This window comes from Leopardus geoffroyi, chromosome A2, assembly GCF_018350155.1.
Source record: "Leopardus geoffroyi isolate Oge1 chromosome A2, O.geoffroyi_Oge1_pat1.0, whole genome shotgun sequence".
NCBI lineage: Eukaryota > Metazoa > Chordata > Mammalia > Carnivora > Felidae > Leopardus > Leopardus geoffroyi.
The window spans coordinates 43,945,327-43,973,059 of NC_059331.1; positions in this window are offsets into that span (position 1 = coordinate 43,945,327).

Below are 27,733 nucleotides of genomic sequence, written 5' to 3' on the forward strand. Positions count from 1 at the left end.
TTTAATTGTAATGATAAATCTTGGCTTACAGCAGCTTCAACACTCGATTGTTTTTGCACTTATTAGACCAGATAGGATTTGTAGTCATATAATTATTAGATACAAACGCAACAAACGTGCTTACAGACTGAGAAAGATGGGAAGGGTCAAGATTAGGATGACCATACACAACTACTTACTCCATCTATGAGAAATGTTCACTTGCTTCAGCGTTGGCAATTGTTTTCTACCTCAATAGTAGTTCACAGTATGAGAAATTCTGGAAAGACTTTCATACCTTAATTATATATTGTGCTAATGTTCTAGTGGAGGGCATCTGGGTGGCTCAGTCAGTTGAGCATCTGACTCTTGGTTTTTGCTCAGGTCATGATATCATGTGAGTTCCAGACCCAGCATCTGGCTCTGTGATGGCCGTGTGGAACTTGCTTGAGATCCTCTCTCTCCCTGACTCTCTGATCCTCCCCTGCTCCCGCATGCTCTTTCTCTCTCTCAAAATAAATAAACTTAAAAATAATGTTCTAGTGGGCAAAAAATAACAAACTTTCATATGAATCATATTCTGAATGTCTCTTTGTCAATTAATGTTTATGTTACAAAATATAATTTAGAACAAAACAAAAAAGGATTTTCTAGATATTTTATTTTTGTGCATATATTTGCTGTATAGGCCAAACCTTAGTGCATCTGTGTGCAGCTAATGACTGCCATTGTGACAGCTTGTCTTTCATGCTTTTTTTTTTTTTTAAACATTTGGCCACTTATTGTACATCAGCTGATATTGTTAGCTTGACCTGCTTAAATAGTGCATTCTACACCATGGACCATCATTTGGCACCATAAATTTAATTAATTGCTTTCCTTAAAACCAGCTATAAACTCAATTATAAAAGCATTTTTATTTTTTTCTAGATGGGACCCAGAAAATTTGACAAATTTTGGATCAGTATTAAAGACATGTTTTGGGCCTGCCTGCCCACTAAATGTCACTGCTAAAGGAGTGGACTTACAGAACCAGATGAGATCCCTGATTACTGATAGCCAGTTGTCCAATTGAACTGTGGTATTCACCTGATCCAAGTTAAGTCAGTCAGATTCATCAGAGATACTTAAGGAGAGTGGGTAGCTGAGCTAATAACATGGAAGATTAAGGGGCTTAGGCTGCCATTTTCTGGTAAGCTAGAATGGACCTTATCCAAATAGATGAGGGAAAGTAGGAAGCAAATTGCACAAAGATAAAAATGAAACAGGGAGGTATGAATGGCATGGAAAAGAGATACACAGTTTTGAGAATTGAGAAATAGAAATATGCAGTCCTGGTGCCTTTATCCAGTGAACTTATCTATATGTCTCCCATACATTCTAGATATCTAGATGTCCTCCATAAAATTTCTAGAAGATTTTTCCCTATCTTTATGATAGACTTAGTGGGTTTCTGTTCCTTGCAACTTGAAGCTCCTTGTCCAGTATGGTTAGCAAAATAGTATATTAATTAAAATTTCCAGAAAGCCTTGCTATTTAAAAAAATGTGCATACATTTCTATTCTCTTTTTTTTCCCTGCAATTTACAATTGAAATTTTTTACATCCGTGGGTAATATCTTCTCTCTCTTCAGAATTTGGACAATAACAATTCTGTGGGATAATGATTATTCTAGATGCATTGTACCATGTAAATTAATCTATTGCTTTGGTAGCACTGCTCCAAAAAAACATTGCTGATGCTGAGGGCACAGAATGAACAAATTAATTAGCCAGACTGCAAAATCAAATAAATCTCAGAGTGGTGACCCCTGTGTAGTAGAATGAAGAAAGGCATTAAGTTCATGTAGTAACTTTGGTTGAAGCAAAACCAAGCTTAAATGGAGCTAAGTGTTCTCATTATTTACACTGGACAGTTCAGGCCCACAAGAAACTCCTGGCAGGAAAAGGTTGATTTTAACGGTCTGGTCAATAGCAAACTGTTGGTCTCTGACCAAAAGGCAATCTGCCCCATTAATGATCCAAGAGAAAAACAAAGCTAAGAGTATAAACATTCTAATTTCTTCCCCTATACAAATTATCTCTTGGTACTAAATTAAGACTCAGACAGGAGGTAGTCATCATATTCACTTTTGGTCACAAAGAAATCTAGTTAAATAAATGTAAACAGAAAAGAATTGTATCAAAGGACCAAGTATGCTTTATGGTATCAAGGACAAAAATGGAGCCAAACTCTTAAAGGACCAAAAACTCAAACCTAGGCTTTGTAGCTGCAGCCAGGAAATGATCCTTCATTCAGTCTCATCTTTATTGCCCTAAGAGTCATATGCCCCCACTTAATGGCAGGAGTCTGGGAAGTGCTATCTCCAATATGCTCTATTTCTTTGGTCATGTCCCTAAAAATAGACTCTAGGATGGAGATTTGTGCATAGGCCACATATTGAGTTCACTGAGCAGCAACACCTGTAAGTAAATGAGGGCAGCAGGATCAGGCAGAAGGACAAGTTGAACAGCACTTCACTGACAACAGAGGTTTCAGGTGATCTGGAGCTAGAATGGCCTTTCAGAGTTATTCTGAATTGAGGCAAGCGTTATTGGGTCTTTGTATCTCCATACTAGGTAGATACTGGGGGGGGGAAATTAATCCAGGAAACAGGACATAACCTTTGGCGAGCAGTTTATTTTGCCTGAGGGTGATTCTTGCAGGCTAACACATCTGTAAGCCATCAGCGGTCAACAATTCTGTTAGTTGGGCAAATGGGTGCCTCAGTTCTAAGGAGGGGCGTGGTCAGCATGCCGTGGCATCCACTACAATCTACCCTTTGTGCTACTGGGATGAATCTGTTTCTTATAAGTTCACCCTCCTTGGGAGCTGTTTTTCCAGCATTCTTATGGAGACATACCAGGGGAAATTAAATGGGGTGAATTACAGCTCTCTCTGCTGTGGCTCTTTTAAGGCTGCCCCTCATCTTCCTCCTCTGTTTCTCATTCTAAATTTCCCTCATATTCTGCTAATGTCACCGCTGTTCAAACTGTCTTATGTAGTGGTGTCACATACAATCTCTTCACCCAGAAGTTTGAGACAAGTGTCACAGTGTATTTCTCAGGTTATGTCCACTGTCCTTTTCCATTGACCATTGAAATCAGTCAACAGCCTACCAAGAGTCGCTCAACTGTCAAACTTACTCTTCCTGGCCCCCATTGTGTCATAGCGACACTATATCCTTTTGGTGATTAGAGTCAAATACCCCTACCAATGTGATGATTGCTTTCTTTCTCTACTGGTTTTTTGCATGAGGAGCCTAAAATGAACAGATGGCAGACAAAAGCTAAACCTGGATAGAATTCTAACTTTACCTGTTCTAGAAGAAAGAGGACCTCCAGAGCCCCAGAGCCTAAAGTTGTGGAGAAGAAAGCTGTTCTCTCTCCCCCCATGGATTCTCACACTCATATATCCTACATAGTTGGTACCTGGTGATAGAATCCACGGACCCCAAGGTTACGTACCTCACTGCCAGAGCTCCTTTGTTGTAAAATGGACTTTACTGTCTGAGAAAAATGTTATGCAAGATCTCATGTTGAAGGATCAAATGCTCTGTAAGTTCTCAGATAATGGCGCTGCTCCCATTTCTGCAGGCAGGAAAGGTACCCTCACCTTCAAAATATGTCAGTCCCAATCAGAACGAATTACTGCCCCTTAAGGATAGAGATTTTTTTAATGTAATCAACTTAACACCACAGGATTGTTAGTCTCCTTTAGAGATGATCGCTTCATATCAGAGTCGCTCATAATCAGTCTCTGTTGCTGGCAGATTGGATATTCAGGCTCAAGAGTAGCTAAATTAGCTTTATTGTGCAGTAGCTCATAATGTTGGATCCATACATCTATGGGTAGATGCTTTTATACCATGACTGGTTCTTTCAGGAGCTTTTTGGGCCAGCACTCAAGTAGCCTATGACAAAGGTTACAAAAGTCAGTTGGCAGACTCATTTGTTTCTTTGGTTATTTATTGCCTCTTACATGGTGGGTTGTCTTGGACGGGTATTAAAATGGGATAAAAAATCTTTCTGCTTACTCCATAAATCCATTTAGAGGTTTTTTTTCTCCCAGTTTTCCTTGTCTTTGGTCTTGGATCTTTCTCATTCCAAGTTCTAAATAGGTGAGGCATTTGCCACTGTCCATGAATCTATGTATATTCTTACCTTAGGCTACTCTTCTTTCCACATAAAATGGTTAACCAGAATAAAATGAATAACCAGTCCAGAGCTCAGTGTACTGGGAGCATTTCTGTCACTGCTATCTTTCTGCCAACTGGTACCATACTGCAACAGCAGTCCATTTTTGGCTGTATTCACATACTGAGCTAACTCATCCATGAGCCAAATTTGACGTTGTTCCTCCTCCATCCATTTGACAGAGGGACTCTCTATGAGAATATGGGGGTGTGCTAAGGGAGAGACATCAGTACAATAGTGAAAAATGACATGGTATTCTTAACAATCCACTCGGGCAGTTTTTATGTGCTCTCTGGCATTGCTCGTACTCAATTTTGGAAGTAACCATTGGATCCCTGAATCTTTTAGTTTTTATCTCCTATTCTGTGGAGAACATGTATCGTGCTGAGAACTGCAACACATTTTCTACGTCTGTTCACTGGCCAAATTGATAGGATGCCATTGATATAATGTAGTGACATGCTGTTCTATGGAACAAATCCCTATGGACTATATTATAAAGAGAACAGAAGAGTTAATATAGTCCTTAAGGTCCAAGAATTTAAAATATACTGTTGCCTGTCTCATTTGAATGCAAATTGCTTCTTATCCTTCCTTTTTTCCTTTTGATAGTGTAGAAAAGAACACCTTTGCCCAACTATTGACCAAATACCATGAGCCTGAGGCTGTATTACTCTGCTCTAACAAGAATATCACCTCTGCTCTGAACCTCCCTCACTCATGTTTGATCTCTCTTTCTCTCTCTCTCTCACTCTCACACTCTCTCTCTCTCAAAAAGTGAAGAAACATTAAAAAAATTAAAAGAATATCCTCTGAAAGAGAAGCTGAAATTGGGGTCTACCTGTTTTCTTCTGCAGCAATCCACAGTCCTCTTTCAGTATGCAATTTTCTTTTGCAAAGGAAGTTCACACAGCTGAATTAAATAAGGGTGTGATGAGAGCCACCATTACTCCTTTAAGTACTTAAGAATAGCACTAATCTGTGCTATTTAGAGGCTACCACATAGCCTTCATCACTGTAATAGCTCCTACATCACAGACCCCATAGGCCAAAGAACCAAAATGAAGGTTTTTCCTACTACTAAATATGTCCATTTCAATGACACTGTTGACTGGAGAAAAGATCACTAATTAAGTTCATGGACCCAAAAATGAACTGGACATGAGTCAAAACTCAATTTCTTAAATAGTCATCATTTATCACTACTCTAACTTGGGGCCATGGTTACTCGTTTGGCTCCAGAGTATCAGTGTCAACTTGGGTTTTGTGTCCAACAAAATGCCTGGGTGTTCCTTTTTCTTCAGTGTGTGTGTTTCTTTAACATATGGCTGTGGTTTCTTTGGGGAAGGTATGGGGAGGATCATTAGTGTTTCTATGGTGTTGAATGGTCCCTCCTCTAGGATCTTGGCCTCTCCTTCAATCTATGGGTTGTTAATCTGAGAAATGACTCAGGATGGGAAACATTTACTAGGGGAGTAAACCCGAGCCTTTGATTATACATCCTTAACTTGACACCCTTTGAAGACCATCTTCCATTAACCTTCTTATAACTCTTTGTCAGGCACGCTGGCAGTCACTCTGACTCTATCTGACCTTGTCGCTCACTAGAATAATTGCACTCATCTTATTATTATCTGAAAACTACTAGTATGAGTTTCTATCAGCCCAGTAGTTACTAAGTGACTCACTTCAATAACATTGTCTCCTGTAGTTACCCATGGCTTAGAGGACATCCTCCACTGAATTCAGTGATACCAGTGCCCCATCAGCAGCACTTTCCTTATCACACTGGTAATAATTTTATGGCTTTTTTTAAGTCACTTGGTAAACAGAATGTATAACAGGCCTGTATTCCTTTGGGGGGGTGGATTATTTTGTTCAGCATGCTTTTGAGATACATCTATGTTGTTGCATATTCCAGTATTTTCTTCCCTTTTAAGAAAAAAACAATACCTGAATAGTATTCATTTCTATGTATACACCATAATTTGTTTATCCATTCACTTTTGTATGGATCAGTAGGCTATTTGCATTTTTGGATATTATAACTAAGCATCTATGAATATTCTATATACATCTTTTATGTAAATAAATGGTTTTTTTTTTTCATTTCTTGTAAGGAAACACCAGGTAGTATATTTGTTGTTGGGGTTTTTGTTGCTGTTGTATATATTTAACTTTTTTTAAATTACAAAACCATGTTTTCAAAGTAAGTTTACTATTACACATTATCTGCAGCAATGTATGAGTGTTCTAGTTATTGCATATTCTCACCAACACCTAGTACTGTCTTTAATTTTACTTATTTTAATGAGTATGTAGTAATACCACATTGTGGTTTTAGTATGCATTTCTTTGATAAATAATGATATTGAGTATTGCTTTATGTGCTTATTGGCCTTATGTATATCTTCCTTTGTGAAATATTCAAATCTTCTGCCAATCGTGGTGGGGACATTGTCTTTTTATTGAGTTATAAGGGTTATTTATATATTAGGGATGCAGGTCCTTTGAGATATATAAACATAGATAAATATATTAGTTTGCTTTACTATATCCGTTATGTTGCTTTTAAAGAAGAGTAGTTAATTTTGAGGATGTGTAATTTATCCATTCATCTTTTCTGTTTCATGTCCTAAGAAAACTTTGCTTAACCTAAGTGTTTCTTATGATTTTCTAGAAGTTGTAGAGTTTTAGTTGTTACATTTGGGACTATAATCCATTTTGAAATCACTTTTGCTCATTTCATGATAAAAGTGTTGACATTCATTTTTTCTATACCAATATCTCGTTGTCCCAGCTCCATTTGTAGAAAAACCTATTCTTTCCTTCATTGAATTATGATGGCTACTTCTTAGGAAATCAGTTGAACAGATATGTGTGGTCTAGTTTTGGACACTGTTCTGTTCCCTTAATCTGCCTGTCTTACTTATATCTGGATTTTTATAGCATAACAGTGTGTCAAAATCAAATTGTGATTTCATATTTGATCAACTTTGTTCCTTTTCATAAAAAATAATATTACTATAGTCCCTTTGCATTCTTCATTAATTTTAGAATTACCTTTTCAATTTTTTTTTTTTTAGAGAAAGTAAGATCTGATACAATATGGTATTGAAAGTACACATCCATTTGGGGACAATTGATCTTAACAATATTGAACCTTCCCGTCTGTGATCATAGCTTGTCTCTCCATTTATTGGTAGGTTTCCCTTCATTTCTCTTAGCAACATTTGTCATTTTCAGTGTATAGGTCTTATATTTCTTATTGAATGTGACCCTAATTGTTTCATATCTTTGGTGTTGTTCTAAATGGCATTCCTTTTTAAATTTAGTTTCCTAAATATGTTGCTAATATATAAAAAGGCAGTTATTTATATATTGATCATGTATCACTGACTAGTTTGAACAGCTTCTTGTGTGGATTCCTTTTGTTCACACTCAATCATTTTGTCTTTGAAAAAGTTTTACTGCTTCCTTTCCAATTTGTCTGCCTATGACACTCATCCCGTGCTTTTTCCCTTAGGCGCTAAGTTATCCAATAAAATGTTGTATAAAAGTGGTGGGAATGGACTTGTTTTTCTTATTCCCCATCTTAGTTTTCACTGGTAAAGTATAATGCTGCTTCTGGGTGGACTGGGGAGACCTTGGACCTTGAGGCCTCCACCTAGCCCATCCAAAAGATGTCACCGGAGGCTCTTGGTCTTATCAGTAGAAAATTCAAGTACAGACACAACACAGTGGATGAGTGGTACAGGCAGGAAAGCATATTAAAGTGAAAGTACACTTGAGAGCTGGTGAGCTTAAGGGAGAGCTGTGCCCATGGGGTTTGGTTTGTCTTTTAAGGACAGTTGTAAACAAAAGGGTAGAATATTCATTACTTGAGGCAGGGTTTTCTTGGAAGCACTGCCTTTTCTTCCTTATTTGGTCAGAGGTTTCCTGTCAAGGCACCCTTAGGGAGGAGATTTTAGTATGTTTATGTAGTATAATGAAGGAATAATGTGAACTTTGGCCCAGTTTGTCAGCCATCTTGGGTCTGTCTAATTTGATCCAATTTCTTGCCCTTTTGGAGTGCTTCCAGGACAGGCCTCTGACTTCGTAGTTGGCCTTGACTTCCTCTTTGCTGGTCTCCAGACATCCTCTTAGAACCTAACTGCCTATTCCAACAATTTTAGCTTTTATTGTAGCAGGATTCTCATACAGAGTCATGACACAGAGGCTTTTCTTTCCAGGAAGGAACTTTATTTGTGCCAACACAGCTCAGTTGGGTTTGTACCCAAAGAACTACCACGTGGAGTAGTTTTTTATACATTTTTTACTACTTTGTTTACCATATATGGTAACACACAAACATGCAATCTGATTAAGTGGTCTCATGTTACAAGGCCTTGAGGGATGTTGTCACATACACGTACAGCCAGGTTGCCTTGAAGTTTTTGGGTTTTTTTTCTTTCCTTAGGGAGGGAACCCTACCACATTATCAGGTTGTGAACATTTCTTCTACCTCTAGTTTATTGAAGATTTCTATCATGAATGGATATTGAATTCTGTCAAATAATTATATGTGCTTATTGTGATGATCATATGGTTTTTTTCCCTTTATTCTCTAAATATAATGTATTATACTGATTGATTTTTCAAATATTAAATCCACTTTGCAGTCCTAGGGTAAATCCCAGTGACTATCATACAGTATTTTATTTTCTGCATAATCCTGGATCTTGCTTCCTAATATTGTGTTAAGGATTTTTGCGTGTTTATTTAACGTTTTTATTTATTTTTGAGACAGAGAGAGACAGACCATGAACGGGGGAGGGTCAGAGAGAGAGGGAGACACAGAATCGGAAGCAGGCTCCAGGCTCTGAGCCATCAGCCCAGAGCCTGACGCGGGGCTCGAACTCACGGACCGCGAGATCGTGACCTGGCTAAAGTCGGATGCTTAACCGACTGCGCCACCCAGGCGCCCCTGCGTGTTTATTCTTAAGGGCTACTGGTCAGTAGTTTTCTTGTCCTTTTATGCCTTGTTTTATATTAAAAAATTAATTCCTCAACTACCTCTCTCCATCATTCAATTCAATTTCTTTAGAAGAATGCCTTCTTATTTTTCACTTAAGAGAGCAATTCCAAAAGAAATCATTTCACAGAAGTATTAGCCCTAAATGTTTTATTCCAACAAATTTAGAGTTTAAAATATATCTATACTTTAAGTTTGTAATTTAGGAGTGGGAAAAAATGGGAAAATACTTACTCTTTCCTAATTTGAATGATTTTTTAATCTAAGTATTTAAGATATTTTTCACTATGTGATATCTGTGTATGCTTCAAACTTCTCCAGTTAAGACTGACATTCTATGAAAGAAAGGAATACTCACTGGGTGCCCAAGAGGATACAAGAGAGTTTTCTTTCCTAGACCCTTGTGACTTGTATGAAGTATAGAGAAGCATCTAAATTGCTTACGTGCCCAAATAGACCCCTGTAACTTTTATCCATCATTGATTTCCCCTTCTCTGTTATTGCAGTTCCAAGTGTGAAACACATTGGTGTACCAGGGCTGGGCAGCACAGCTGTGACAGAGGGCATCTTGGATACTGAATACTATGACAGGCCCTTCTTTTAAATGTATAAAATGGAGGTCTAAACAGCGGGGCCAAATTTAAATAGAGTCTTCCTGGTGCAACACCTCTCCAACTTTACAAAAGGCCCTTTTTAGGGAGGTGTGACACTCATATTAGATAAGGCTATCATAACCGTAAACAGGGCATACTCTAGGGGACTGACAGTGCTTTTAAAAAATCCAATTACATGCTTTTATTTGCCGTTAGTACAAACAGAAAAATAACAAGCCAACTTGTTTCATCCCCACTGTGATTTCCTCAGGGCTAATTAAAGTGCACTCTGCTGATGCCTAAATCATTCAACTCCAGGCAATCTTAAGATTTAAAGGGACACACACCCAATCAATTCCTGGCTGTCAGTAAATGGTATTGTGTTTGGAAATGGGCACAATCAAGTTCTTCATTAACTTGAATGCTGCAAAGTTCCTGTGAAAAAATTGGACCAACAAATTTACTGCCATAGATTTATAGACTGGACTTCATCACTCTGCATAAAGAATTGATAAGTTAAGTGATCAATGATTCTCTACAATATATGGCATAATCAATATGAATTTGGGGAAGAGATAGAAAGACATTAATAATGCACATGTTATGCACGGGTCTCTTTCTAAAGATTCAGGGCTGTCTAAATCATGCAGGAGCCAGATTATAGCTGGAACACAAATAAAGAATTGCTTTAGTCAATGTAGCATTTAAATTTTAGAAATTGGAAAAAAGCTAAAATCACTTTACGTGGCTCTAAAAACGTAAAAATACTTGTGAGGTTTTTATTTCAGGGTACAGTTGTAAGGAATGTTGTTGGCTGATTTGTTCCCAAGTCATTCTGCTTGTCACTTTATTAATAATTCTAAATAATTATAAATAAACATGTTTCTGCACCTAAATTACCTAGAAGTGGGGCGCCTGGGTAGCTCAGTGGGTTAAGCGTCCGGCTTCGGCTCGGTTCATGATCTCACAGCTCGTGAATTCGAGCCCTGCATCCGGTTCTGTGCTGACAGCTCAGAGCCTGGAGCCTGCTTCACATTCTGTGTCTCCCTCTCTTTCTGCCCCTTCCCTGCTCATGCTCTGTCTCTCTCTGTCTCAAAAAAATAAATAAATAAACATTAAATAAATAAATAAATAAATAAATAACCTGGAAGTATTTTTGAGGAAAAATAAATCCACACCCTAGGCAAACTGTCAGGATATCATGTTTTCATTACAGAGTAGTTCTGCTTAGATCTATTCTCAGTATTGAGGGTCAAATCTATGGCGATGCCCTTAGTTGTCAACATAAAATACATGCAATCTGTGTTTTTGCCAGAGATTGTAAACTTAATCTCACAACTCTTCTTCAAAACTAGGACATGAGAAATAAAAGAGCCTAACAGAATCTGTTGCCTGGGACTTACTTTATATGTTAAATGCTATCCCTATATTAGACCGTATCTTTGTCAAGAGGAAAATTCACACTGTGTTTTGTATTTCTTGTAGACCTGCTTTTACTGAGACAAGTTTGCTATTATGACATTTGGGGGTTTTTTTGCAGTGAGGGATAATATGTGATGATGTTCACTATATCATAGATGGTCTTCTCTATGAAGATCCATGATAATTATTTTGTTTCTCCGGTAGCAAGAAAAGCTCATTTTCTCCTGAGGAAATGGCTTATATTTGTTATAAAGACACTGTGACTACCAAAACAGATTGCATTCATAGCTTATCAGTAATAATTTGTAGGATATTATAAAGTGAATTTCAGTGCAAACTTATCCCTTGTTTTATGCTCTTTTTACTATGCAGTAATTATTCACCATTTTTTAAATTCCACTGAATTTGTAAATATTTTGTGAGTTGCCTTATATTTTATTTCTGGAATGAGACAAAGTGTAACTAAGTAAAAATGAGAATTTGAATTTTTTTTAATGTTTATTCATTTTTGAGAGACAGAGCGTGAGTGGGGGAGGGGCAGTGAGAGTGGGAAACAGAATCTGAAGTAGGCTCCAGGCTCTGAACTGTCAGCACAGACCCCAACACGGGGCTCGAACCCATGAACCATGAGCTCATGAGCTGAGCTGAAGTCGGATATTTAACCAACTGAGTCCCAGGTGCCCCCAAAATGAGAATTTAAATTCTGACTTCTGGATATGAGCTATGAGTTTTTAAAAGTGTGTCTTTTAAGTATTCAGATTTTTTTTTAAAGATTTGTTATTCCAATACAGGGTTCCTTGCTAAGGTGAATGGGCAAAATCCCTCATTCAGAGGTTTTCAGTGAGTTCTCAGAGGATCTTAGAAAAATAGTCTATACTTACTAATTCAGAGCTTTTCGTTTAATACGGCATCTGGTTGGCAATTATGAATTCAGCCTCTCTGTATATTTTGTTAAAATATTTATAATGATATATGAAAATATAGAAATTTAAATCCTGGGGCGCCTGGGTGGCGCAGTCGGTTAAGCGTCTGACTTCAGCCAGGTCACGATCTCGCGGTCCGCGAGTTCGAGCCCCGCATCAGGCTCTGGGCTGATGGCTCAGAGCCTGGAGCCTGTTTCCGATTCTGTGTCTCCCTCTCTCTCTGCCCCTCCCCCGTTCATGCTCTGTCTCTCTCTGTCCCCAAAAAAATAAATAAACGTTGAAAAAAAAAATAAAAAAAAATAAAAGAAAAAGAAATTTAAATCCACACAAAATACATGATAATTATATAATATTATGGGAAATTTTCCACTTACTTAGAGTTTTTAAAGCTTAATTCAAAATTACAGTTGTCAACTCATCTGAGCCATTGTTCTCTGAAAGCTAATCTACTATCTGCTCATATAGGCTAACCAGCAGCCATTAAAAAAAAAAAAACAACAAAAAACAGTACACCTGTATCTACGAAAGTTACTAAAACACATGGACATTTCACCCTGGTGAGTGGGCACTGGTTTTTGAGGAAAGCCAAAGCTTTCTTTCTGCATGTGGCTAGATATTGCCATAACTAAAAATAAAACGAACAAAGAAACAAACAAAAAATGTTAGGAGAAAGGCAAATGGCTGTGACTTAATGTGGCTGGCAAGGTATAATTCCCACAAGTAAAACCGTGTATGCAGGAATGGAGACAGAAGAGCCTTGATATTAGTATTTCCAGTATTCCATCTGTACAGAGTTACAGAGAATAAGGCAGAGCATATGGGAGAAAAGCCATCAGAACAGAATTGGACCAGGAGCTAAGGACAGTCATCTCTGAGAAGGGGATTTAACAAAATTTGTGAGAGAGTGAAGCAGTTTTTACCCTTAATATCTTTGGCAAACACCGGAATTTGGATTTTTCTACATTAGACAGTGAATAAATTTTTGTAAATTTCATTTTCCTGGTGCCTCGACATCCCCATAAACAGTCTGTGAGTACCCCACACATGCAGCCAAGGTAAGTCCCTGCCACAAGTTCAACTCCTTGAACTCCCAACTGTGCCCTAGTGACATTCAAGCATTCCAGTGAAATCCCCTCATGCCTTTTGCCTATGTACTCCATCCTGACTCCCAGTAAAGGCACTTGTCCATAGGTGTTTCTCTCTCTCTTTCTCTCATCTCCCCACATACTGGTAAAGTCCACTCCCTTGATGTTGCTCCCATACAGCCCCCTTATGGCTGCCTGAGTGGCATGACTTGACTTTCTCCCTTTCATTTGTCTCCCTTTGACATTAATCCATGTTGTACATGACTGATCATGGAAAAAAAAAAACTCAAAAAAACATTTTAAGTATCATAATTATTCCTTATAACACAACAAAGAACAATAATGATAGTAAAATTAACATGTCATTTATTAAAAACAGGAGAGAAAATAGAAGGACATTCTAAAGATTCATAAATTCCAAGACGCCTCTGAATAGGAACCCAAAAGAAAGTATAGTAACAGACAATATAGCATTCTGTTTAAGGATGCAAGATTCAGAATTGGACAGACCTCTATTAGAATCCTAGTCATATCTAATTCTAAGATATGATGTAAAGCAACTTAGTTAGAGGTTTTGTGCCTCAGTTTACAGCTTTGACTAGCAAGAATCACAACAAATACCTCATAATTATTATTAGGATTTAAATAAGTAATTCAGGTAAAGTTCCTTATATAGAGCCTAGATGTTTGATAAATGATAATATTTTTATTGATAAAAATTTTATAAAACCGTCTTGTATCTTTGTAAGTTGCAGAAAACGTTGGCTCTTTGAAATACAAATGAGAAGCAGTTAGTTAAAAATAGGTTGAGGTTATAAAGAGCAAAGAGTAAAAGAAGTCAAGTTGGTGATATAAGAAAAATTAAAATGTAAGTCTAGGACAAATCATATTAGACCGCTTCTCCTTCTGATTAGAAAGCAGAACATTACATGTGACCAACCTCTGCCAGAACAGTGACAACAAGACATATGAACTATAAAATCAAAGTTTTGTTATTTAAAAAACCCAACTGAAATTTAAGAATATAAAGAAGTCTAAATAAATCCAATTCTAGAAAGTCATAAAACTGCCAAGAAGAAACCCATGGCCTTTTTTTTCTTTTTAATATCTGCCAGAGTGTTGAAAAATGGGATATCCATCTCAGACTGAAGGTGAGTAGAAGAGGAAAATTAAAAACCAGCCAGTCTTTTAATAAACTTATTTTTACAGCAATATGTGGCTGGTATGAAGAAAGTGTCTTGAGGAGTCCTTACCACTGAGAAAATGTCTCCTGCCCTGCCAGTTCTCTCCAGTGACCTTAAGCAAGTCCCCAGGGGTAGGTTGCCAGGGCTGGAGTCAAGGAAGAAGAACTGAGAGAGACTTAAAGAGTGTCTTCACCAAGGACGGAGTAGCAAGAGAAATTTTGTCATAGCAAACTAGACATTAAGGAATGAAAAGCTAAGGGCAGGGCAGCAGAGGAGAGATAACCCTTATTTTGGATAAGTTCTGGACCTTCATTTTGTGCCCTACTGTCATCCTGCAAAGACTGAGGTCAGGGCATAATAGCTAAGAACACTTCCTCCGTGGCTCTCTGGGTCCTTACTGGAATACTACAGAGACTCTTCAAAGGCTGGGAGCAGGACAGCAGAGTCGTAAGAAATCTCTGAAGTCACAGAAATGTGGCAGAAGGACTGAAGAGCAAAAAGAAATCCCCAGTGATCCAAAATCTGGGATCCAGCTGGAAAGAACAGAGATATATCCCACAGTTCAGAAAGGTATTTGCTCAACTGGAAAGCATAAAGAGAGTTCTGGAGTCTTATCAATGCTCAGATTCCAAGCATCACTGAAGGTAAATTTATTCTTCTCATCTCAAAATATTTGAAGCAAGTGTGAACTGAAACTAATTAAAACTACAACAAAGAACAGACCAAGTTCTGCTATAGGCTAGAATATAGTCCCCCATATTGGCATCCTGAGAAAAGAAGGCATTGCCATTTTGGTGGGATAATATTATTTATTCAGTTTCCATATTTTTTACACAAAATGTCCAGTGGGCAGTAAAAATTACATGACACATGAAAAAGTAAGAAAACATATGACACATGGTTAAATAAAAATGATCAATTGAAATATATGAGAAATGGCATAGATGTTAGAATTATCACATAGCAACATTAAAATAAATATGATATAGTAAAGGATCTAGTGGAAAGAATGGCTCACTTGTGTACCTATGTGGAGAAATTCATCAGAGCGATGGAAGCTATAAAATGTGAAAAGGAATATTAAAATTAAGAACAAAAATCAATGAGGTAGAAGAGGAAAAAGAACAGCAACAAAGTTTAAAAGCTGTTCTCCAGGGGCGCCTGGGTGGCGCAGTCGGTTGAGCGTCCGACTTCAGCAAGGTCACGATCTTGCGGTCCGTGAGTTCGAGCCCCGCGTCAGGCTCTGGGCTGATGGCTCAGAGCCTGGAGCCTGTTTCCAATTCTGTGTCTCCCTCTCTCTCTGCCCCTCCCCCGTTCATGCTCTGTCTCTCTCTGTCCCAAAAATAAATAAACATTGAAAAAAAAATTAAAAAAAAAAAAAAAAGCTGTTCTCCAAAAAAAGCAAAAACAATTATAAACATAGAGCAAGACTGATAAAGAAAACATAGAGTGAACGCACAATACTAATTTAAGGGGAAAAAAACCTAGGAACATCATTTCATAGCCTCTAGACACTGAAAGAATTGGGGAATTGATAAACATCTTTATGACTATAACTATAATAGCTTTGATGAAACTAACAAATTCTTGGGGCACCTGGGTGGCTCAGTCAGTTAAGCATTCAACTTCGGCTTAGGTCATGATCTCGCAGTGTGTAGGTTTGAGCCCCACATCGGGCTCTTTCTGACAGCTCAGGGCCTGGAGCCTGCTTCAGATTCTTGTCTCCCTCTTTCTCTGCCCCTCCCCTGAGTGCACTCTGTCTCTGTCTCTCTCAAAAATAAATAAACACTAAATTAAAAAAAAAAAAAATAAACTAACATTCTTTGAAAAAACATAAACTCCTCAAGCTGACAAAATAATAAGTAGAAACTCTGAATAATTCCAATTTGAAAAGAAAAATTATATCTCTACAAAAACTTTCATGTAAGTAAACTCTTGCAAAGACTTCACCAGTGAATTCCACCGAGCAATTAATTAAGAAATAATTCTTACATAATCTCTTTCTGAAAGTTATGGATGAGATTACCTTTACCCATTCATTTTACTAGGCCACCATAACTCTAATATCAGAAGTTGAAGAAGTTATTATAAAGGAAAATTTTGGAGCAATATTCCTCATGGACATAGGTGCAAAGATCTTTAGCAGATTTTTAGCAAACAGAATCTATCAATTCATAAAAATGTTAGTACATCATGGCAAAGTGAACTTTATTCTAGGAATGTAAGCTTGGTTTAATATTCAAAAATCAATATAATATACCATATTAGTAAAATAAAATTTTAAAAAGAACATGATATTCCCAATAGATGCAAGAAAAACATTTGACGAAATTCGACATTCACTTATAATAGAAACATCTGGAAAACTAGTAATAAAATGGTGTTCCATCAACCTGATAAAGGCCATCTAAAAAAAATCTACAGCTAAAGTCATATTTAATGGAGATAGGCTGAATGATTTTGTCCTAAAATTGCTATAGTGTGTCCTAGCCTTTACAATAATGTAAGAGGGAAAAAAGCATTAAGAATATAAAGAAGAAAGTAAAAATTGCCTTTTGTTAATGAAAAAAGTATTGTGCTCATAAAGAAGCTAAAGAAATCTACAAATAAAACTAATGAATAAATGTATTCAACTTATAGGATAAAGGTTAGCATGCAAAATTAAATTGTTTTCCTACAAACAAGCATAGAAAAGTTACAAATAATGTTTAAAAACAACACTTTTCACAGAACATTGACACACATTAAATGCCTATCATTCTGGGGTGCTTGGCTGGCTCAGTGGGTAGAGCATGTGACTCTTGATCTCAGGGTCATGAGTTCAAGCCCCACAAAGGACTCTGACAGTTCAGAGCCTGTGCTGACAGTTCAGAGCCTGCAGCCTGCTTCGGATGCTCTGTCTCCCTCTCTTGCTGCCCCTCCCCTGCTCATGTTCTTTCTCTCTGTCTCTTAAAAATAAATAAGCAATGGGGCGCCTGGGTGGCGCAGTCGGTTAAGCGTCCGACTTCAGCCAGGTCACGATCTCGCGGTCCGTGAGTTCGAGCCCCGCGTCGGGCTCTGGGCTGATGGCTCAGAGCCTGGAGCCTGTTTCCGATTCTGTGTCTCCCTCTCTCTCTGCCCCTCCCCCGTTCATGCTCTGTCTCTCTCTGTCCCAAAAATAAATAAATGTTGAAAAAAAAAATTAAAAAAAAAATAAATAAATAAGCATTAAAAATTAAAAAAAATAATAAACATTTAAAAAACATTTTTTAAATGCCTATCACTCTACATAAAGAAAAAAAAAATAGAAGGTAAAATAGATCCCTACAGTGAAAACGACAAATAATAGAATTGAAGAAGACCTGAACAAATGCAGAGGTCTAACATTGACTGAAGGAATCAATATTGTTAAGACACTCATTCTCTCTGAATGGACCTAAAGATGCACTGCAATTCATATTAAAAACTTAGAATATTTTGAAAAAAATAAGTTAATGTTAAAATCTGTATGGAAACCAGAAGGATCTAAGAATAGCAAGTATCTAATCAAAATAAATATATTGTAAGCTACATATTTTCATTTTTGTAGTAGTCACATTAGAGTAAAAAATAAACTGTAAAATTTAGAATAAACTTTATTCAATCTAATATAATCAAAGTATCATTTTAATATGTTACCAGTATTAAAAATCATTAGTGAGAAATTTTACATTATTTTTTTCAAACTATGTTTTGAAATGAGTGTCCATTTATACTTAGATGACATCTCATTTAAGACTCGCTACATTTCAGCACTCTCAACAATAGCGAAATTATGGAAAGAGCCTAAATGTCCATCAACTGATGAATGGATAAAGAAATTGTGGTTTATATACACAATGGAGTACTATGTGGCAATGAGAAAGAATGAAATATGGCCCTTTGTAGCAACGTGGACGGAACTGGAGAGTGTTATGCTAAGTGAAATAAGCCATACAGAGAAAGACAGATACCATATGTTTTCACTTTTATGTGGATCCTGAGAAACGTAACAGAAGACCATGGGGGAGGGGAAGGGAAAAAAAAAAAAGAGAGGGAGGGAGCCAAAACATAAGAGACTCTTAAAAACTGAGAACAGGGGCGCCTGGGTGGCGCAGTCGGTTAAGTGTCCGACTTCAGCCAGGTCACGATCTTGTGGTCCATGAGTTCGAGCCCCGCGTCGGGCTCTGGGCTGATGGCTCAGAGCCTGGAGCCTGTTTCCAACTTTGTGTCTCCCTCTCTCTCTGCCCCTCCCCCGTTCATGCTCTGTCTCTCTCTGTCCCAAAAATAAATAAACGTTGAAAAATAATTTTTTTTTTAAAAAATAAAAAAAAACTCAGAACAAACTGAGGGTTGATGGGGGGTGGGAGGGAGGGGAAGGTAGGTGATGGGTATTGAGGAGGGCACCTTTTGGGGTTAGCACTGGGTGTTGTATGGAAACCAATTTGACAAAAAATTTCATATATTGAAAAAAGAAAGCTAAAAAAATAAGATTCGCTACATTTCAAGTGCTCAAAGCCATATGGAACAACTGACTACCATATTGGACAGCAGCTCTAGAATACACAAAACAGTTGAAAAAGAAGGAGGAAGAGGAAGAGGAAGAAGAGAAGACGGAGAACAACAGCAAAAAGAACATATGTGGAGGTGTTAAACCTCCTGATTGCAACAAAAGTAGTATTGGTGTATAAAATTTTTATTTTACATTTTATTTATTTTTGAGAGAGAGAGAGACAGAGCACAATTGGGGGAGGGGCCGAGAGAGAGGGAGACACAGAATCTGAAGCAGGCTCCAGGCTCCGAGCTGTCAGCACAGAGCCCGATGCGGGGCTTGAACCCACGAACCGTGAGATCATGACCTGAGCCGAAGTCAGTTGCTTAACTGACTGAGCCACCCAGGCGCCCAGTATTGGTGTATAGAGACACAAATAGGTATTTGAAAGTGAACAAAACTCCAGAAATTCTCATACATGTTGGTCATTTTCAACAGAGATGACAAGGCAATTCAGTGGTAAAGGAAGTCTCTATTTACAAATGATTCTGGAATAAATGAATATTCATATGATAAAAAAAAAAAAGAGTCTCAACTCCTGTATAATCCTGTACACAAGAGTTGTTTTAAGTTTGAGCGTAGCTGCCAATGTAAAACCCAGCAGCACTGTTTTGCTGAAAGGAAACAGAAGAGTCTCTTTGTGACCTTGGGATAGGCCAATATTTCTTGGATGGGACACAAAGTATTAAAAGTAGAAGAAAAGTTGGTAAATTCATTGAAATGAAAATACTAAAATGGCAAGTACCCCGGGAAATGAGAAGGCAAACCATGGATGAGAGAAATATTTCAACACATTTATGTGACAAGGGATTCAGAGACAGAAGAAAAGAAAACAAACAGGAAGGAGTCAGTCCCTTTTTCTGCCTCAGACGTACACTCTCCCTCCAGCAATTCTTGAAGGGAGATGTGAAAGTGAGCCAGCTGGCAGCAAAGAGCGTGGTCTCAGAGTCCCAGCATCACCAGTACACCAGAGCATCAAAGGATGGGCCTGAAGACACAATGGCTTAACATCCAGCACTGACAGGCATAAAATAATGATGCGTCCTCTTTATGCCACCACCTTTAAAGTCCATGAAAAAGCTGTGTACAATTATGTACTGAATTGTTTTAATTACGTTATAAACTGGAAATAATTGTATTACCAATTTTTCCAGAGTGTACATGCGACCTTTTTAAAACATAATTTTGAAGAAGGAAAACAGTTGTGTTTTTTTAAAAATATTCCATATGACATAAAATGTACGTTTCTGCCCTCCACTTCAGAAACTGAGTGTGATTTCCTGAGCTAACTGGAACCAATGTAGTGTAAGACAGTAAGCTCACGACCTGGTTATCTTTTTCTATTGACCCAAGAAACAGGGCGCATATTGTCACTTCTGGCTGAAAGACAACAATGAATTGCCCAGCCATCCCTCATTCTTCACTTCCTATTTATATTCTCCTCTCCTCAGAAATGGCATTGGGGTGAATCAAGAGGATATATGAAGTTCCCTGTAGGCTGTCGGTCAATCTTGTATCAAATCGTCTAAATGTCTTTCTTTTCCCAGTAAAAGCACTGTGCAGAATTTTAACAGATAAGCCCCCATGCAAATATAACTGTGAAACATCAAAAACAGTCATGATGAAAGTTATAAACTTTCTTGGCCAAATGTTTAAACCTGTGAATAAAAACAAAGAAATTTTTAAAAGACTACTGGGGAAAAGCAAGGATGTGATAATCCCTCTTCCTATCCTCTCTTGTCATTCTAGTTAGTGGATAGCTATGTGCCTTACCCTGGTTTTGGCAGCTGATGAATGGAGCTCTAGAAATTTTGGAGGTACTCCAGAAACTAATGATGAAAGTATTTATTAGAGATACAAGGGTAAAGATGCTTAAAAATACTGATTGGAAAGATTATCTGGGATGAAAATACAGCCCAAGACACAAGACAGGGAATGGCGTGAATGTTATTAGCCGAGTAGTAAAGTATCAAAAGATCTAGCAGACTAAACTTCATAGTGAGTGAGCAGAACAGAGCTTCTCTCTGCTGCCAGTAGCAACATAAACATATCAATGTAAGCTGAAAATATAAATGTAAGTGTCATCTATTCGCATGTGGCAAACTTGCCTCATTTCTGCTTTATTTTATGCCTAATAATTGAGGTAGCATTATAAATTGCCATTTTTAATGTGTTTTAATAACAAGAAGACTGCAATCAAGATGGAGAATTGATTTGATGTGAAAATCCTCCACTCCCACTGCAAACATACAATTGATACAGTATATATGTCTTTCAAAATATGTAAATATAGGTTTACATTTAAAACCACATAATATGGAAAAATAACCATAATGTGAAATATGTAGGTTCCAGAAAAGAAGGGGATTCCTTCCATAGCAAGGGAAATTGAATCCGATGGATGCCACTGTGCTCACTTGTTAAGGTCTGCCTATGTAAACCTGGAAATTAAGGCCATGCACCTTACAGTGGAAGGAAAAGACAGAATTGTGTTTTTTGCCTAAACAGTCCTCAGTGTATCAATGGAAATAGGTATCCATAAGAATGCAGAACCCCTAGCCTGCACCATTTCACATGAGGAAGTCCACATTCTTGCATTACCTATAACATCAATACCTAATTTAAAAACCTTTAAGAGGGGCGCCTGGGTGGCTCGGTCGGTTGGGCGTCTGACTTCGGCTCAGGTCATGATCTCATGGTCTGTGAGTTCGAGCCCCACGTTGGGCTCTGTGCTGACAGCTCAGAGCCTGGAGCCTGTTTCAGATTCTGTGTCTCCCTCTCTCTCTGCCCCTCCCCTGTTCACGCTCTGTCTCTCTGTCTCAAAAATAAATAAACGTTAAAAAAAATTTTTTTTTTGGGGCGCCTGGGTGGCGCAGTCAGTTAAGCGTCCGACTTCAGCCAGGTCACGATCTCGCGGCCCGTGAGTTCGAGCCCCGCGTCAGGCTCTGGGCTGACGGCTCAGAGCCTGGAGCCTGTTTCCGATTCTGTGTCTCCCTCTCTCTCTGCCCCTCCCCCATTCATGCTCTGTCTCTCTCTGTCCCAAAAATAAATAAACGTTGAAAAAAAAAATTTAGAAAAAAAAAAAATTTTTTTTTTAAATAAAAATAAAAACCTTTAAGAGAGGAGTGCCTGGGTGGCTCAGTTGGTTAAGTGTCCAAATTTAGTTCAGGTCCCAATCTCACAGGTTGTGATTTCGAGCGCTGCATTGGGCTCTGCGCTGACACATGGAGCCTGCTTGGAATTCTCTCTCTTTTCCTCTCTCTCTGTCCCTCCCCCACTCTCTGTCTCTTTCAAAATAAATTTTTAAAAAAACTTAAAAAAAACTTTTAAAAGACCAACAGTTCTTTTAAAAAGTGATTTAAAACATTTTTTAAAAATTTCTCTTCCCTCCATAAAAATACATTAATGTGATCACCTCACATCAGTCAGAATGGGTACTATTAAAAAGACAAGATATAACGAGTGTTGGTGAGGATGTGGAAAAAAGGGAACCCTCATACACTGTTGGTAGGAATGTAAATTGGTGCAACCACTGTGGAAAACAGTATGGAAATTCCTCAAAACATTAAAAATAAAAATAATGTACAATCCAGTAATTCTACTGAGTATTCAAAGATGAAAATGCTTATTTGAAAAGATAAATGCACCCCTATGCTCATTGCAGCATTATTTATAATAGCCAAGATACGAAAGCAACTCAAGTGTCCACTGATAGGTGAATGGATAAAGAGGATGTGGTACATGCATGTGTATGTATACTAACACATATGTAAATATAAAATATGGATATATAATAAAATATTGGATACACAATATATATAATATATAATTGGGTATAAAATGTTATAAAATAGTGGACATACTATATATGGATTATATATAAATATTACTCAGCCATAAAAAAGAATGAGATCATGGGGTGCCTTAGTGGCTCAGTTGGTTAAGCATCCGACTTCAGCTCAGGTCACAATCTCTTAGTTCGTGAGTTTGAGCCCCATGACAGCCGACAGCTCAGAGCCTGGAGCCTAAGCTCCTTCTATCTCTGGTCCTCCCCCACTCACACTCTGTCTCTCTCTCTCTCTCTCTCTCTCTCTCTCAAGAATAAATTAAAGGAAAAATCACTAAAAAAAAAAAAAAAAGAGATCTTGGCATTTGCAACAACATGCATGGACCTAGAGAGTATTATGCAAAATCAAATAAATTAAAGAAAGACAAATATTCTATGATTTCACTTACATGTGGAGTCTAAAAGCCAAAACAAATAAGCAAACAAAAACCAGAAACAGACTCATAAATACAAAGAACAAACTGATAGTTACCAAAGGGGAGGAGGTGGCAGGATGGGTGAAACAGGTGAAGAGGATTAAGAGGTACAAACTTTCAGTTATAAAATAAATAAGGGACATAAAAATTACAGCATAGGAAATTTTTCAAAAGCACTAAAGTGCCTGGGAATACAGGTGCACATGTGTGTATCCTTCATTGTTACCAAATAGCATAGAATCACAAGAACAAAGAAAGGAGGAAAGGGGATGACGATGATGGATAGATAGATAGATAGATAGATGACAGAAGATAAAGGAAGCATTGAAGGGACAAAGGAAGCAGGAAAGTAAGGAAGGAAGGAAAGAAGGGAGGGAAGAAGGAAGAAAAGAAAAATTTGTAATTTGGGAAGCAGAGGGAGAAAGAAAAATGAATATCAAGCTGGTTGTAGGGATAGAGCGACAACCTCATTTGTACTAGAAATCCTCAAAAACACTTAGGGATTTGCCTACTTCTTTATCCCCAGACAAAATATTGGAAGTCTCTAAAAGTATGTTTACATTATGCTTAGAATCAGACCACCCTCAATTCCTGGAATACTGTGAATCAGACAGGAGACAATAAAATTGCCCCCTTGGGCACCTGACTAACCCAAAGAATAAACCTAAGACAATAAACATTTAGAGGTACCCAACATAATGATTCAACCAGACCATCCTAGATAGATGCCCCAAATGGGCAAGTGTAAATTCCCTGCAGAGTTCCCAAAGAATTTTTCAGCGCCTCCTTTCAAATATGACTACACAAAGAAGAACTGCTAGACACCTGACGAATACCACGAACACTGAAAGATAAAATAGAGAGAAAACGGAAACTATGAAGAAAAAAAATATATAATGAAAAAAAAGAAAAATTGCAAATATAAAGATTGAATGAAATATCCAAGAAGCAAGAAGAGGATGTTTAAATGTTTTATATTTAAGCAGAACAGAGAACATGATTGGCCAGATTATAAGACAAATGGAAAGTAAAGAGAAAATGACATCATCAAGGAAATCCCCCCAAAAGATAAAACTGCCAACATATTTAAGGAGGTGTGTCTTTGTGGGTAAACAAAAAGGGTTGTTTTACCAGTACATGGTTATTTGCTGAGAGGCTACCAAGAATAGTCTAAAAATTGTGGATGTTCAGAGTCTATGAAACCACCACAAAAATTGTTGCTTTATATCTTTTACTAATTTCACATGAGTGGCAATAATTTGAGTATCTGAAAATGTGCCACAAATACAACACTTGTGAAAACTTCTATTGTGAATTGAGGAGTCTCCTAACTCCGTATTTATTATTCACAGTATTCTACATCTTATTCCCTGTGTAAATTGTGTGCATTAATCCTGAATCTTATCTACCTTCTTCTTGGCAGAATTCAGTGAGTTGCTCACTACTCCTTACTTATCTTTGTATTATCCCCTTAGTACCAAGGAAAATATTTTTATGTAATAAACACATTTATATCGTATACATGAATGAATGAATGTATTGTATCCATTTAACCCAAGGCAAGTCCATCCATTTCTATTGTCCCCTGTGTAAGGGTTGACTAAAGACAATCCCTACAGAGTGGCCATTAAGTCTCCGACCATTAAATTGCTGTTCTATGCAACACATTATCTATGTTACCCATGTTACATCAGTTCATTTGCTGCTCAGAGTAATGCTTTGAATGAGGAAGAGCAATAGAGAATTTATTACCCAGTATCAGTGCCATAAAAATGTGTTTTTAAGGAGGAGTGTCACTAAAGAAATTTAAAATATAAGCTTAGTGCTCAAAACTCTTCCCTGATTCTGAAAAAGAAAATAAATCTGCTTTAAGCTTAAAATATCAACTTGCGTGTCAAAGAAAACAGAAGTGAAAAGCTAAGAATTATACTAAAACACAGAACCTGAGTATTTTAGCACTATTTTTGTGTAAATGAATGTGATAAGTATCGTTAAATATGCTTTACTTCAAAACAAAAAAACTTCACCTATATCATGGAATAATCACTTTTGAAACTGGATAGTGGAAGTCATTTGGAATATAATTCTTTGTTAAAATTGATTTCACTCATCTTTGGGACTGGGGGACAAGGTGCTAGCTAAAATGATTTCGATCAAAATTCAACCTATGGAGATTAGATACATTCAGTTGTCTGTAAAATGAGGCTATTCATAAAAATGGAAATTCTAAGTATCTTACACCCTTAGGAATTTTGATGCTATCAAATTTTGTTGAAATAAACACAGATTTATTCCAAGTATTTAAATATATTCATTAAAGTGCTCAGTAGGATAAAAAAATACTGAGACTCTCCTGTGGTTTCTGTTTTCTCTAAATGTTAATACTTATCACAGTTTATATCCTGCCTACCATAAATATTAAGGTTTTCAGTCATTCTCTGGAATAACACATACCAGTGGGTCCAGGCGTTCTTACTGTTTTTAGCAGAATGTAGTTCAGTCCACATATGTTTTGACTGTTTTTATGAATATTATAATAATAATGTATTAATATTTATAAAAATAATTAAGTTACCAGCAGATACCTTTTATTGACTTTTTGCCCTGTGCCAGGAATTTCACTAATCGCTTCACAGAGATCATGCCATGTAATCATCCCAACAACCATACTCTTCATATCCTGAATTAGCTGATATATTGGTTCCCTATTGCAGCTCTAATGAGTTACCACAAACTTGGTGGCTTAAACAGCACAAATTCATCTATGATTGTGAAGGCCAAAAGTCTAAAATGAGTCCTCACTAGGCTAAACTTAAGGTCTCAGAAGAGCCATAAATTCTTCTAGAGGATGTAGAGGAGGGTCCGTTTCTTTGCCTTTTCTAGCTTTTTGAGGTTGCCTTAGCTCATGGCCCTCTTCCTCCAACTTCAAAGCCAGTAACAACAGGCCGGGTACTTCTCAAGGTGTTATCTCTTTGGTCCTCCACAGTCATATCTTCTACAACTCTTTAAAGGGTCCTTGTGACTGCTTTGGAGTCTCCCGATCTTATGGCCAGCTGATTAGTAATATTAATTCCATTTGCAACCTGATTCCACTTTGCCTGACCTAACATATTCACAGGCTCTGGGGACTAAAACATGACATTTTAGAGGAGTCCTTATCCTGCTATCACAGCAAATGGGAAAAATAAGTTCTAAGAAGTGGTCATAATTAGCTTCAATGCCAGTAGCAAGTAAGTGGCCATGGCAGGAATCAAACCCAGGGAAATTAAGTAATGCAACATGTACCTGAATGACCAGTTAAAGCGGGGGGGGGGGGGGGGGGGGTAGAGAAAAAAAGGTGTAATCGTTCTTTAGACAGTTAAATGTTTGGAAAAACCAACTTACTTGACTAATAATTTTCACTTTTTGCCCAGGTATTTGATACAAATCCTTTTCACTTCTCTTCTTTATTTAGAAATATTTAATCACAGGAGGGGAGGATGTGCTTCTATTGAGAAAATACATGGAGTAAGTACTTAATAAAAGTTACTTCCCTTTGGTGATGTATTTAGCCTGTACGAACTTGCTGGAATCATACTTTTATTTAATCTATGGGTTTCAATCTTAATATATTTTATATAACAGTAACCTACCATGCCTCCTGGGCATTGTATTAAGTCACATTGTTCTCTACTGTGACTCTCCACTTGCTAGTCATGAGAGTTGGGTGAGTGACTTTTCTAAATTTTTGTTTAAATATCCATTTATTTTTTGAGAGAGAGAGAGAGAGACAGAGACAGAGCGCAAGCAGGGGAGGGGCAGAGAGAGAGGGAGACACAGAATCCGAAGCAGGCTCCAGGCTCTGAGCTGTCAGAACAGAGCCCAGTGTGGGGCCCAAACCCACAAACCTGGAGATCATGACCTGAGCCAAAGTTGGACACTTAACCTACTGAGCCACTCAGGTGCTCCAGGTGAGGGACTTTTCTGAACTTCATTTCCAAACAAGGATAAAACAAAGACCATAATGGTAACTATCTCATAGGGATCATATATACATTATAAGGGTCCTTGAATGTTCCCTGAGAAAATATAAGTACCCAATAAATGTTGCTCAAATTATGTTTATAAGTCTTTAGCAACCTATTTAGATATATAATAAATCAGACACTTATTTTTTCAGTAGCAATATTCACTCATCCAAACCTCACATTCTTGAATTACTTTAGTTTTCAGTATTACTTCTTCCATTATTTCCAAACTTCATACGGTTTGTAAAGGAAAAGGAAAATGTAAATGGAATATAAGACAGCATAATTACTTTCTTTTTCCTATTTGTTACTCAGCATCTATTGATTGTACAAATCTATTTTGAGGCATCAATCTAAATGAGTGGCTTTTTTTCAATATTACATGATGAAGGATTATTTCCCCTAATGGCTTGTGGTCATTGTTTCCTACCAGTGGCCCATAGTCTTACCTAAGCTTATGGCAAATTCACCAAAGACCA